The following is an 11,893-nucleotide window of genomic DNA, read 5'->3' on the forward strand; positions in this document are numbered from 1 at the left end:
TCGATTCGTTAATAATTTGCATGTTATTACCCAAAATTCCTCGTTTTAAAAAAAAGCGTATATATTAACTATATATAAAAATTTGCAATAAGTTACCTGACTTTCTAAAGCAAAACAAATTATATTCTATGTTTAAATATGATCTTCACAAGTTCTTAGTAGATAAATGTTACTACTCGGTAAATGAGTTTTTTTTTTTTTTGTAGACAATCTATAAATGTTTTTTGTTACTTATATAATGAATGTGTAAGCTTATAAAAGTCATAGTTATGTATGTATTACTCTATTTGTAAGTTTTTTTAAATAGCATATATGTAATTACTTTGTAACTTTGACAACTGTATGCGTGCTCGAGAATGCTCTCATTTGTATGCAAAACAGGCAAATAAATAAATAAATAAATAAATAAATATGCATCAAAGACACGCACTAACCACTACACCAACGAAATTGGTAATAATGAAAATACCTGTAGTCAGCCGGCATACATACAGTACGTCTTCTAAACATTCAAAATGCATTACCTCACAAGTTGAAAAATCGTCATTTAAAAGTACGTCGTTAAACCGTCTATTCAGTAGGTGAGATGTCGTTCTTGGCGGTTTATTTAAAGTTGAGGGACACGGTGGCAAAGTGGTAGAGCGTTCGCCTCTCGTGCGTGGAATCCCTGGTTCGATCCCCGCTCAAGCCAAGTAAACTTTGTGGTAGACAAACACCGTGTGCGTAGGTTTTCTCGGGGTTCTCCCATTTCCTCCCACTTTCTTCATTTCATCCATTTCTCATCATTACCGTCTCCTTTAGCCTAGCCGGCTTAAGCGTGGGACGTAAAACTTAAAAGATTTCATTTCATTTATTTTATTTCAAGTTGAAAATATATTGTTATTTCAACGTTTCTTCACTTAATTTTAATACTTTTCTATGATTAGAAAATCATACTCCATCTACTCTATCTAGAATCATGTCTGATCTATTCGACTATGAATTGCTTTAACGAGAGTTATTAAGAAAGCGTAACATCTTTGAAAACAAATATATATTAAGTGCTTTCTTTCCCTGGTACTACTACCATTAGCAATACAAAAAGTAATAATGTTAAAGATCGTATCAAGAAATAAATAGGGTGTTTCAAATTTAAAATCTTTTTTTCTTACCACTGCCAAAAGGGCAACCCAATCTTCGTTAGCACAGTAGTTACATCATCATCATAGGTATTCTGCCTTTATTGGCAGGTCACTTGCCGCAGCTGAGAAGCTTCCATGCTCCACGATCCTCCGCTAACCTTTTCGTCTTCGCGTATGATCTTTCTGTTTTAATATCATCCATTAATTGTAGTCTCTTTCGTCCCCTCTCTCTCTTTCCCGCCACCATACCCTCTAGGACGTCCCTCATGATACAATCTCTTCTTAGGCAATGTCCCAACCAGTTTCTCTTCCTCTTCCTAATAATATCTAAAAGTGTTCTTTTCTCACCCACCATTTCTAACACTCTATCATTCGTTTTCCGCTCGACCCAACTAACTCTTTCCATTCTTCTCCACACCCACATTTCGAAGGCTTCCAGTCGATTTTCGTCACCCTTACGCAATGTCCACGTTTCCGCCCCATACAGCACAACACTCCACACGAAGCATTTTATGAGTCTTTTTCTCAACTCTTTGTTCAAGGTCCCACAAAATAGACTTTTCTTTCTTTTAAAGGCTTCTTTCGCCATTCCTATCCTTGCTTTTATTTCACGTTCGCATTTCATGTCATTACTAAGAACACTACCCAGGTATCGAAAACTATTCACTTGTTCTATTTTCTCCCCTCCTACTGTTTGTAGTTACTGGATGTTACAATATCCCAGGCTTTCTGAACTTATTTCATATCTTGGCCCCCTTTTGTCAGTGACCCTATAAGCAATTTACAGCTTTTTGATTGTTGCTGCTTATCGCTTACAATTGTATATATGTGAGGATTTTATATGGATATAGGAATAACAGTTTGACAATAAGTATGAGAATAAAAATGTCTTAAAATAGATTCAAAATAATCTTTAAAATATGTCATTTTCGTTACTTGGTCCTAATTACATCTAACATTTTCACCTCCCTTCGCAATCCCCAGACTGAGAAACCGTGCCGTATGTTAACCAAAAGTAGGTGGAAATCAAAACGAGTGAACGACATAAACAAGTTTACTAGAGAAGAAGGACTTTAGCAATCTTCTTCCTGTTAACTAAGATCCGCTTCGTGTTTTCTGATATTTAAGTTGTATGGAAAGTGTCATAGAACAGTGTGGATGGTCGAGTGTTCCTGAAATTAAGAACTTCTTGCTGCAGGTTTCTACTAATGTGAAAAGCCTTGGAAATCTGGAATGTATTTTTGTTCCTGGAAAACCTGAAATTTAGTCAGAAACCTGATTTTTTCACAAAGTTACTATTTTACGTAACTACTTCTGTTAAATTTAAAAGAAATTGCGCACGAAGAAAATTAACTTTAAGTCAGTAAGAAATACAGAAAATGTAACCTCGGTTAACTAGGATTGCTTCTTTTAGTTCAATGACTTCTGAATATTCCCTTTGGACCTGTCCTAACCTGGTTGTACTAAAAGAGTTTATTTTTAGTCCGGAATATTTTTATTTTGTAATTCGTAACTCCTCTGTTTATGTTTTGCTAGTCATCCTTTCTATGTAAAGCAAGTGTAAAGCAAACGAAGTGAAAACCGTACATTCCCAGGCTGCTCTCGCAAGTGGTGTGGTTTGTCTACTAGAGGACTTGTCAGGTAGTTTTTTTTTTTTTTTTTTTTTTTTTTTAAGTAGTAGTGACAGGCGTAGAGTATCTTAAGATGTTGCAGGGGGAAAATGTGCCAGCTGCGCATCAACTGTACCTAGATGAAGATTTTTTAACAAGATGGCGCACCACCACATTACCATTGAGACGTTGGCAATTCCTGGATGAAAAGTTTGTTGAGAGATGGATAGACCGACGAGGACAAACAGTGTAAGCCCCTTTGTTGTATACCTTGTATGCTTCTTTAGTTAATTGTTTCATCTTTCTTGAACAAAGTAATAATACTTGTGGAAATTTTGTTAGGCAGCGTAAAAAGATAAATTGATTCTTCTTTTGCACAATAGGTGATTTCAAACTTTGAAGGGAACATTAGTTTTAGGAGATCAAATTGATGATGACGGGAGCAAGGAAGTACAATCTACAAAAAGCACAGCATGGAATGGAGAAACGAAGCCTGGTTTAAATTCACAAATCATCTTATAGCAGCAATGTTGCTTGTACTCGATATGTTTCTCGAGTATATCTTAAATTTTCCTAGAAACGCCTGAATAAAATGTGTTCATTTCTTTTCTTTAATAACACTAAACTGTACAGCCAGCCTTCAGCTTATGTCACAATTGCATCATTTTGTCCCCTTCCTCTGACTTTGAGATTTTTACATACATTATAATTAATAGGATATTAGTATACCAATGAAAAACTGAATCTCTACTTGTATCGAAAGATTCTCTCCCCCATATTTCTCAAGCAAATCTAAAACCTACAGATCAATTAAGATTAGTGGGAGTTATAGGTTTGTTAGAACTCATTGTTCACATTAATCTAGAAAAAAAATATTTAATGAATAATCAAAGCTTTTAGAATGTATATTAACTGCATCTATGAAGTTAACAGAAGGAGAAAGCATTACTTCACAATTGAAGAGAATAAAAACGTTCTTAAAGAATTCAATGTTTCAAGAGAGATTACCACGCTTCCCATCGAAAAGACCTAATAATGAGAATACCAGACTTCAACCAGCGTTCAATAAGGGGATTTGCTGTGAGTGTTGAACCACAATCAAGTACACGTATATGAAAAAGAATGGTTGGGGCATCCAAATCGACAGTAAACCGTCGATTGCATGACATGGGTTACGTCAATAAGCAGCCCCGACAAAGTCCCCATGAGCTAACAGAGGAGCTGGCCCAGCCTTTTTTTTTTTTTTTTTTTTTTTTTTTTTTAAGGCTGATCCTTGTTTCTGGAGTCTGCGAATTGTGACAGATGAGAATGGGTGTTTTTGAAAAACCCTGACACACGTAAATAGTGGGTGAAAAAAGGACAGCAAGCCTTGTGAAACAGGACAGATTTGGGAAAAAGCTCATGCTGTGTGTGTGATGGAATATTGACGTCATAATTCATTTTGAGTTTGTTCCAGAAGGTCGTGTTATAACAGGTAAACTGTATTCTGAACAATTATGCCGAGTGTATACCATTCTAAATGAGAAATATCCGGCATTAGCGGGGAGGAAGAAGTTATTGCTGCAAACTCACAATGCTCCGAGTGGCCGGTCTTGAAATGTTTGACCAACACCCTGGCTGAACTTGACAGGTTTGAGTTTTTACTTCATCCTGCCTATAGTTCAGATGTTGCACCCTCAGCTTATGGTTTGTTTCGCGCTCTCTCACATTTCTTGTGTGGTCGGCAATTGAATTCATATGATGATGTGCATGCTGTTTGTCGTGAGTTTTTCAATTCTAAACCTGCCACCTGGTGTGAATGACCCTTCGTCCACTGGGACCAAAAATGTATGTGACGAGCCCTTAAAGAGGATTCACTTAGGTAGAGCCATGCACCTAAGCAACTACTTTATTTTGTTAGTGGAATGTACTGCAGAGCCGCCACTACATGAACTCAAATAATACAGTGTTTATATTTTATTTACTCTGTACAGGGCTGAGTACTGACGTTAGAGTATTAGATAAAAAGAGAATGCAGGAGCTACAAGCTGATATGAGTTCATCAGAAGCAAGAGAGTAGCGCTAATGGTCGAATAAAATAAAAAAATAAAAATATACTCTACTGTCAATGATGCCTAAGTGGTGCACAATCTCTATCTTTTTTAAAAAAGTATCTCCCTTAATATATAGCTCCTCTGTCAATACTCGTGAGTTCTAAAATTTACTTCCTGTGCCTCGTTAGGAAGTAACAATACATACGGAAAACACGGGGAAAACCCTTCAGCTGGAAAAGAAAACATGATATGGTACATCTAAAAATCAGTGTACTCGCCAGTTCCAGGACCTCTGGAACATTTAGGTATGAACCAACCATTTTCGTTTAGATATTATTTAATATTAGTATTAGAATATGGAACCAAAAAAATGATTGGTAGAATGCTCTCTGCACCACTTGAATATACAGTATTTCATTTCACACTTTTTTTCCATTGTGCACAGGGGTACTCCTCAAAATATGTATCTATATCTATATATAGACATAAGTTTTTTTTTAAAAAAAAACTTCAATAGCAATAGTAGGATTTTGTAGCCAATGATTTTAGTACACAGTTACCTTAATTGAAATTTAGCCCCAATATAAGTAGATTTGCATTGTCACGAAAGGCGCAGTGACTATTCACAAAAAAAAAAAAAAAAAAAAAAAAACTTTTTTATTACTGACGCTTCACTTCTTAATCCGCCTGGGGTCCCTCATTTGATGCCAGCTTGCGAGAAGCGGGGTTTGTGGTGGACAAATATGGTGTGCATGGGTTTTCTCGAAATCTGTCCATTTTGCTCATTCCACCATTGTCATACATCTCATCATCACCATCTTCCTTACCCATGGAGCATAGTCGTGGAATGTTGATCTTTAAAAAAATATATTGAGCTAGAGAAGCATAGTCTAGTAACCTCTGTCTTCATCGCATTAGGCCGTAATTAGTTGTGGGACATCACATGTCCTGATCACATAGTATGACGTTATTTAGGAGCGCCCATTCTAAAATTTGGTAGAGGTACGTTCGCCCATCCCCCTTAAATTTCGGGAGGGGTGCACAGAACCACCTCTTAAATATTGGAAATTGCCAAACCAAAAATTTGATATGGTAACACAGGACCAGGAAAAGTACCGTAAGTTAGAGAAGTCCATTTCGTGCCGTTCTATGGCACACCATGATTCTACTGTACTTCTCATTATTGCGCTTATTATATGCACTCGTGTCTGTCCCATACGGGGCGTGACTTTACGTCTACTTTTGTAGGAGAGATACTAAATACTTATCAATTAAATTTAAATATTGGAGTTAGAAACACTTCAAATGTTTGGGTTGGGAGTGGCCAAGCGGCGACCACACCGAGGGCCTGTTGGACATGTAGTACTAGGAACTCCGTACTACGTGAGAAGCAACAGAATGTCAGTATGCAGTGAACTTAGTACATGGTAATATTGAATATCATGAGATGATGGGATATGCTTTCCAAAGAAGGCAAATTGTTGGCGTTCGGTTATGTGGTGCGAGCGAGACGAAAGTGGCAAGTCTGTTATGTGTGTCGCAAAGAACAATGTCCAAAGTGATGATGACCTACAAAACTCATAGCAAACCACATCGTCGAAGAGGAACAGTGGTCGGAAGAAAAATCTCAGTGATAGGTCCGTCAAGCGTTAAAGCGCATTGCCATTAAGAACTGTAGTGAGACTGAGTTGCAAGTGACGTAGGAATTCAAGATTCTCAGTCTACAATTTCAGTCATCTCAGAAGAAATATTCAAAACGAATTTACAATACTCATAGCAAGAAAAAAAGTTAGAAACCAAATACTAGCCCCATTATTCATATTACACGAAATATTGCTTATGTTACGCAGCTGTCTGTAATATTGCCGTTTGTAAACGAAGATATCGCTGAAATCGAGAGTAATTCCATATTTTCTTGACGATATTCTGTCGCCGACAGTTTTACTTATGATATTCTTCCATTTAACTGGTACAGAGCTCTGCCGAGATCCCTCGACATAGGCCCACAACTCGTATGTCACACTTGTTTAATGTTCTGAGCTAAAATACGTTGCACAGTCAGCGACAAAAGTTCCTCTGAGAATATTCAGAAGTCATTGAACTAAAAGAAGCAATCCTAGTTATCCGAGGTTACATTTTCTATATTTCTTACTGACTTAAAATTAATTTTCTTCGTGCGCAATTTCTTTTAAATTTAACAGAAGTAGTTACGTAAAATAGTAACTTCGTGAAAAATTCAGGTTTCTGACTAAATTTCAGGTTTTCCAGAAACAAAAATACATTCCAGATTTCCAAGGCTTTCCACATTAGTAGAAACCTGCAGCAAGAAGTTCTTAATTTCAGGAACACTCGACCATCCACACTGTTCTATGACACTTTCCATACAACTTAAATATCAGAAAACACGAAGCGGATCTTAGTTAACAGGAAGAAGATTGCTAAAGTCCTTCTTCTCTAGTAAACTTGTTTATGTCGTTCACTCGTTTTGATTTCCACCTACTTTTGATTAACATACGGCACGGTTTCCCAGTCTGGGGATTGCGAAGGGAGGTGAAAATGTTAGATGTAATTAGGACCAAGTAACGAAAATGACATATTTTAAAGATTATTTTGAATCTATTTTAAGACATTTTTATTCTCATACTTATTGTCAAACTGTTATCTATCTATATATATAAAAGAGAACGTACAATTTTTTGTCCGCTCATCACGCTAATACGGCTGAACCAATTTCTTTCATTTTTGGGGGGTTATTAGGATTTGGACCCTAGATGGTTTTTATCATATCACTTTAATTTTTAATTACCAGTGTCTTGAGATAATTGACCATTCAGGTGTCCATAACGTACAAATCCTTTGTTATTAGTTCATCATAGGTAAAAATAAACGTATTTATATGCAACCCGCATGACCGTGTCACTCGGCGGGTTAACATAAATGACAGGCGATATACAGCGGAAAATAGCTTGAATCTTCTGTTTAAAATTTTTTAATTGATTTGCTTATTTTTACAGACACTTTTACAATATGCCAGCACCGGGATGACCGCAGCGAAGCGGGGCGGGTTAACATAAATGACAGGCGATATAATGTTAAGATTTACTGCAATCTTCTATGGTTTTTATCATATCACTTGAAAGCGAAAAAGTAAAAATTATCTAAGTAACAAAGTTTATTGCGTTCCGGGGTGACCGCAGCGAAGCGGGGTGAACGCTGCTAGTTCCTATATCCATATAAAATCCTCACATATATACAATTGTAAGCGATAAGCAGCAACAATCAAAAAGCTGTAAATTGCTTATAGGGTCACTGACAAAAGGGGGCCAAGATATGAAATAAGTTCAGAAAGCCTGGGATATTGTAACATCCAGTAACTACTGTGCTAACGAAGATTGGGTTGCCCTTTTGGCAGTGGTAAGAAAAAAAGATTTTAAATTTGAAACACCCTATTTATTTCTTGATACGACCTTTAACATTATTACTTTTTGTATTGCTAATGGTAGCAGTACCAGGGAAAGAATGCACTTAATATATATTCGTTTTCAAAGATGTTACGCTTTCTTAATAACTCTCGTTAACCGCTTTAGGATCCCATGGTACAATGTGTACCATACGGGTGTTTCATGGTACATTGCGTTATTTCTCTTCTATTTGAGCTTTTTCGTCCGTTTTTTTTTTTTTTTTTTTTCAAGTCCAGAGGCCTTGTAGAAGACATTACGTATGGTTTCAGACCGTCCTGCGTCCAGACATAGGAGGTGATGACGTCATAAGTCAAAAATTTATTTTCTCATTTTCTAAGCCTATGTTCAATATTTTTTGGCGGGCTTATTTTTCTACGTAGAAGATTGAAATTTTGCACAAACATTCAGTCCACCGAGTAGTATTTACCAGATTTTTTGTTCCGATGTCAGTGCTAAAACAGGGGGGAACCAAAGGGGCAAAGGGGTAAAAAAAAAAGGATTTTTTAACCCCCAAAATCCCGTTTTTCGTAATTTTCCCGCCTCACATACATGATAGGACCACGTGAGTCATACCGTCTGAAAGGCAGTTCCATTCTGAAGAGAACGACGGTCGAATTATTATTCTAGGGTAATTAGGGCCGTCTCAGTGAATTTTTATCCAAATATACTTCTGTATAGGGTAAAAGTGCGGCATGGTAGGGAAATTTTTCCTGGCGGGCCTATTTTTTCACGTAGAAGATTGAAATTTTGCACAAACATTCAGTCCACCGAGTAGTATTTACCAGAAGTTTTTTTTCCGATTTCTGCGTAAAAACAGGGGGGTCCAGAGGGGCAAAAGTTGAAAAAAGGGAAATTTTGCCCCAAAAATCCCTTTTTTCAGGAATTTTTCACCTTAGATACATGATGGAGACATGTGAATGGTACCGCCTGAAAGACAGTTCTATTCTGAAGAGAATGATTGGCGGATTATAGTCCTAGGGTAATTAGGGATGTCTCAGGAACTTTTTCCTTGAGATCATAGTGTTTTATGGTACTTTGGGGCATTGTGGGAATTTTTGGTACAAATTCTCTCGCCCTTACTATTCAAGATAGAAACTTGAAATTTGGCACACACATTCAGTATACCAAGTACTATTTATCAGATTTTTTAGATGGTTACGATCACACAGGGGGGGTCCATGGGGGCAAAGTTCGAGAAAAAAATTTTTCCCTCCGAAATTTTCACTTTGACTTTTTCTCCCGCTTCTGGTATATGTCATGGGCATGCAAGTGATACCATTTGAAAGCCAGCTCTATTCTGAAGAGAACGAGGTATGGACCATCATCCTAGGATAAATAGTGACGATGCAGTAGCTGCTTGACTGAAAGTCTAAAAAATAGCCCAAAATGCCAGGACCCTAAAAGGGTTAAAGCAATTCATAGTCGAATAGATCAGACATGATTCTAGATAGAGTAGATGGAGTATGATTTTCTAACCATAGAAAAGTATTAAAATTAAGTGAAGAAACGTTGAAATAACAATGTATTTTCAACTTGAAATAAAATAAATGAAATGAAATCTTTTAAGTTTTACGTCCCACGATTAAGCCGGCTAGGCTAAAGGAGACGGTAATGATAAGAAATGGATGAAATGAAGAAAGTGGGAGGAAACGGGAGAACCCCGAGAAAACCCACGCACGAGAGGTGAACGCTCTACCACTTTGCCACTGTGGCCCTCAACTTTAAATAAACCTCCAAAAGCGACATCTCACCTACTGAATAGACGATTAAATGACGTATTTGTCAACTTGTGAGGTAATGCATTTTCAATGTTCAGAGGACGTACTGTATGTATGCCGGCTGACTACTTTCATTAACACCAACTTCATTGGTGTAGTAGTTAGTGTCTTTGATGCTTCGGGTTCCATCTTAAACTGTACAGATGCTTCGGGTCCACGTCGCACATGGGCTTGATAGTGAAAAAAGGCGGTAAATTCCAATCATCAAACAAACTACATTTCCATTATCCCTGACCAAATGTAACTTTAGCATCTTCCTGCCTTACCAAACTTTTGCCTCTAAACAAATTTTAAGCAGATGTCACCTGTATAATTTGTTTTATTTTAGAAAAGGGTAGTTCTTATAAAAAATTGATGGAATCACATGAATTATCAAAAACCTTGGCAGTTTCATTATTATTGTTATTATTATTATTATTATTTTAGTTGTAGCCCATATTAATACACTAACTGTTTACTTAACTGTCCGTGGTTTCTGTACAGATGGTAAATGTTTCATTACTTTTTAAGTCCGATAATATCATTGAGTAGTTATTTAATAAATCAGTATCGGGAATGGCAGCAAGGGAAGATATTTTCATTTAAAACTTTTATAGATATTTGCTTCTCTATAGGAAACGCATGGTGTCTTCCCACTTGCGACACTCCTATTAGCGACAGGAACTGTTAACTGTCCTATGAGCGACCGATTCGATCCGTTAACTGCCCTATGAGTCACTAATTCGTTCATACTAAGATAATGAAAGAAGATAAGGTTCTCTCTTATTTAACTTGTTTTATGCTAATGTGATTTAGAACCTAACAAAATGTACTATGAAAAATTTCGCTCTACCTGAATTTAATACGTGAGAATGTTCTCATTACATTAACAATCTTTTATACGTTTTTCCTAATATTTTTGAATTAATTTCTATGAATACATTGAATATATCACGGGAAAACTAACCAAATACTTAGAGTCTATGATGTCTATGATTCTAATATAATTAAAAATTTCATGTTAAAATTATACGGAGCATAAGTTTAGATTGAATATGTTTATGGCATAAGAAAGAAATCAAAAAGAGATAGGAGCGCCCGAAGAAAATTTTCTAGGGAAGAGCATCTCCTATCATCACGTCTGGTATATCTGATATTTAATATATGTGGTTTGCTATATTACGTATACATTTTTGTGAGCCAGGGAGGCAACCCCTGCCTTCCCTTCGGGCGCCCATGGAAAGAGGGTGTTCACCACTTGAGGATATCAAAGAAATCTAAAAACTCGGTGTATTCGAAGAAATTATTACACAAGTTACAAATCTCTCGCAGGACTTAACAGTTCGTCTAGCTATAAGGTACTATTTCAGATTGCTACACGACAAGCTTTTATGTATAAGTCAAAACAAGGGAGGAAGGCAAATTAAGCAATTAGTTTATGTTTTAGTAGCTTACAATAGGGGACGGTAGTTTAAAGACTTTGTTTACTTTTTGGATTGTTTAGAGTGAACTGCATTGTAATTGGTGGAATTGGTTGAGAATAGCCAATCAGATGTAAGGGATCTCAAAAACTCTTTTGTCATTGACTTTTTTTTTTTTTCATTTTATTCACGGCGAAACTGAAACACGTTTAAGTTTTTCAAAATAAAATATATTTCTGGGCTTAGTGAGTACAGTAATTAGATTTGAATCAAATAAGGTACAGAAAACAGAGCTTTTGAAGAAAGGGGATATTACAACTGGATTTTCAATTACATAGGAATATACTTTTCATGGAAATATCCCTGTTGTCTCATTAAATTGTTTGATATGTTTTATGTCAAATCTAACTCAAAATTAAAATAAGTTTTATTTGCACTCACAGTAAAGGAAAAATATATTTGACGAACAGTATCACTGGCACGTACATAT

The sequence above is a fragment of the Thermobia domestica genome, chromosome 12, assembly GCF_964235325.1.
Source record: "Thermobia domestica chromosome 12, izTheDome1.hap1.1, whole genome shotgun sequence".
In the NCBI taxonomy this organism is placed as follows: Eukaryota; Metazoa; Arthropoda; class Insecta; order Zygentoma; family Lepismatidae; genus Thermobia; species Thermobia domestica.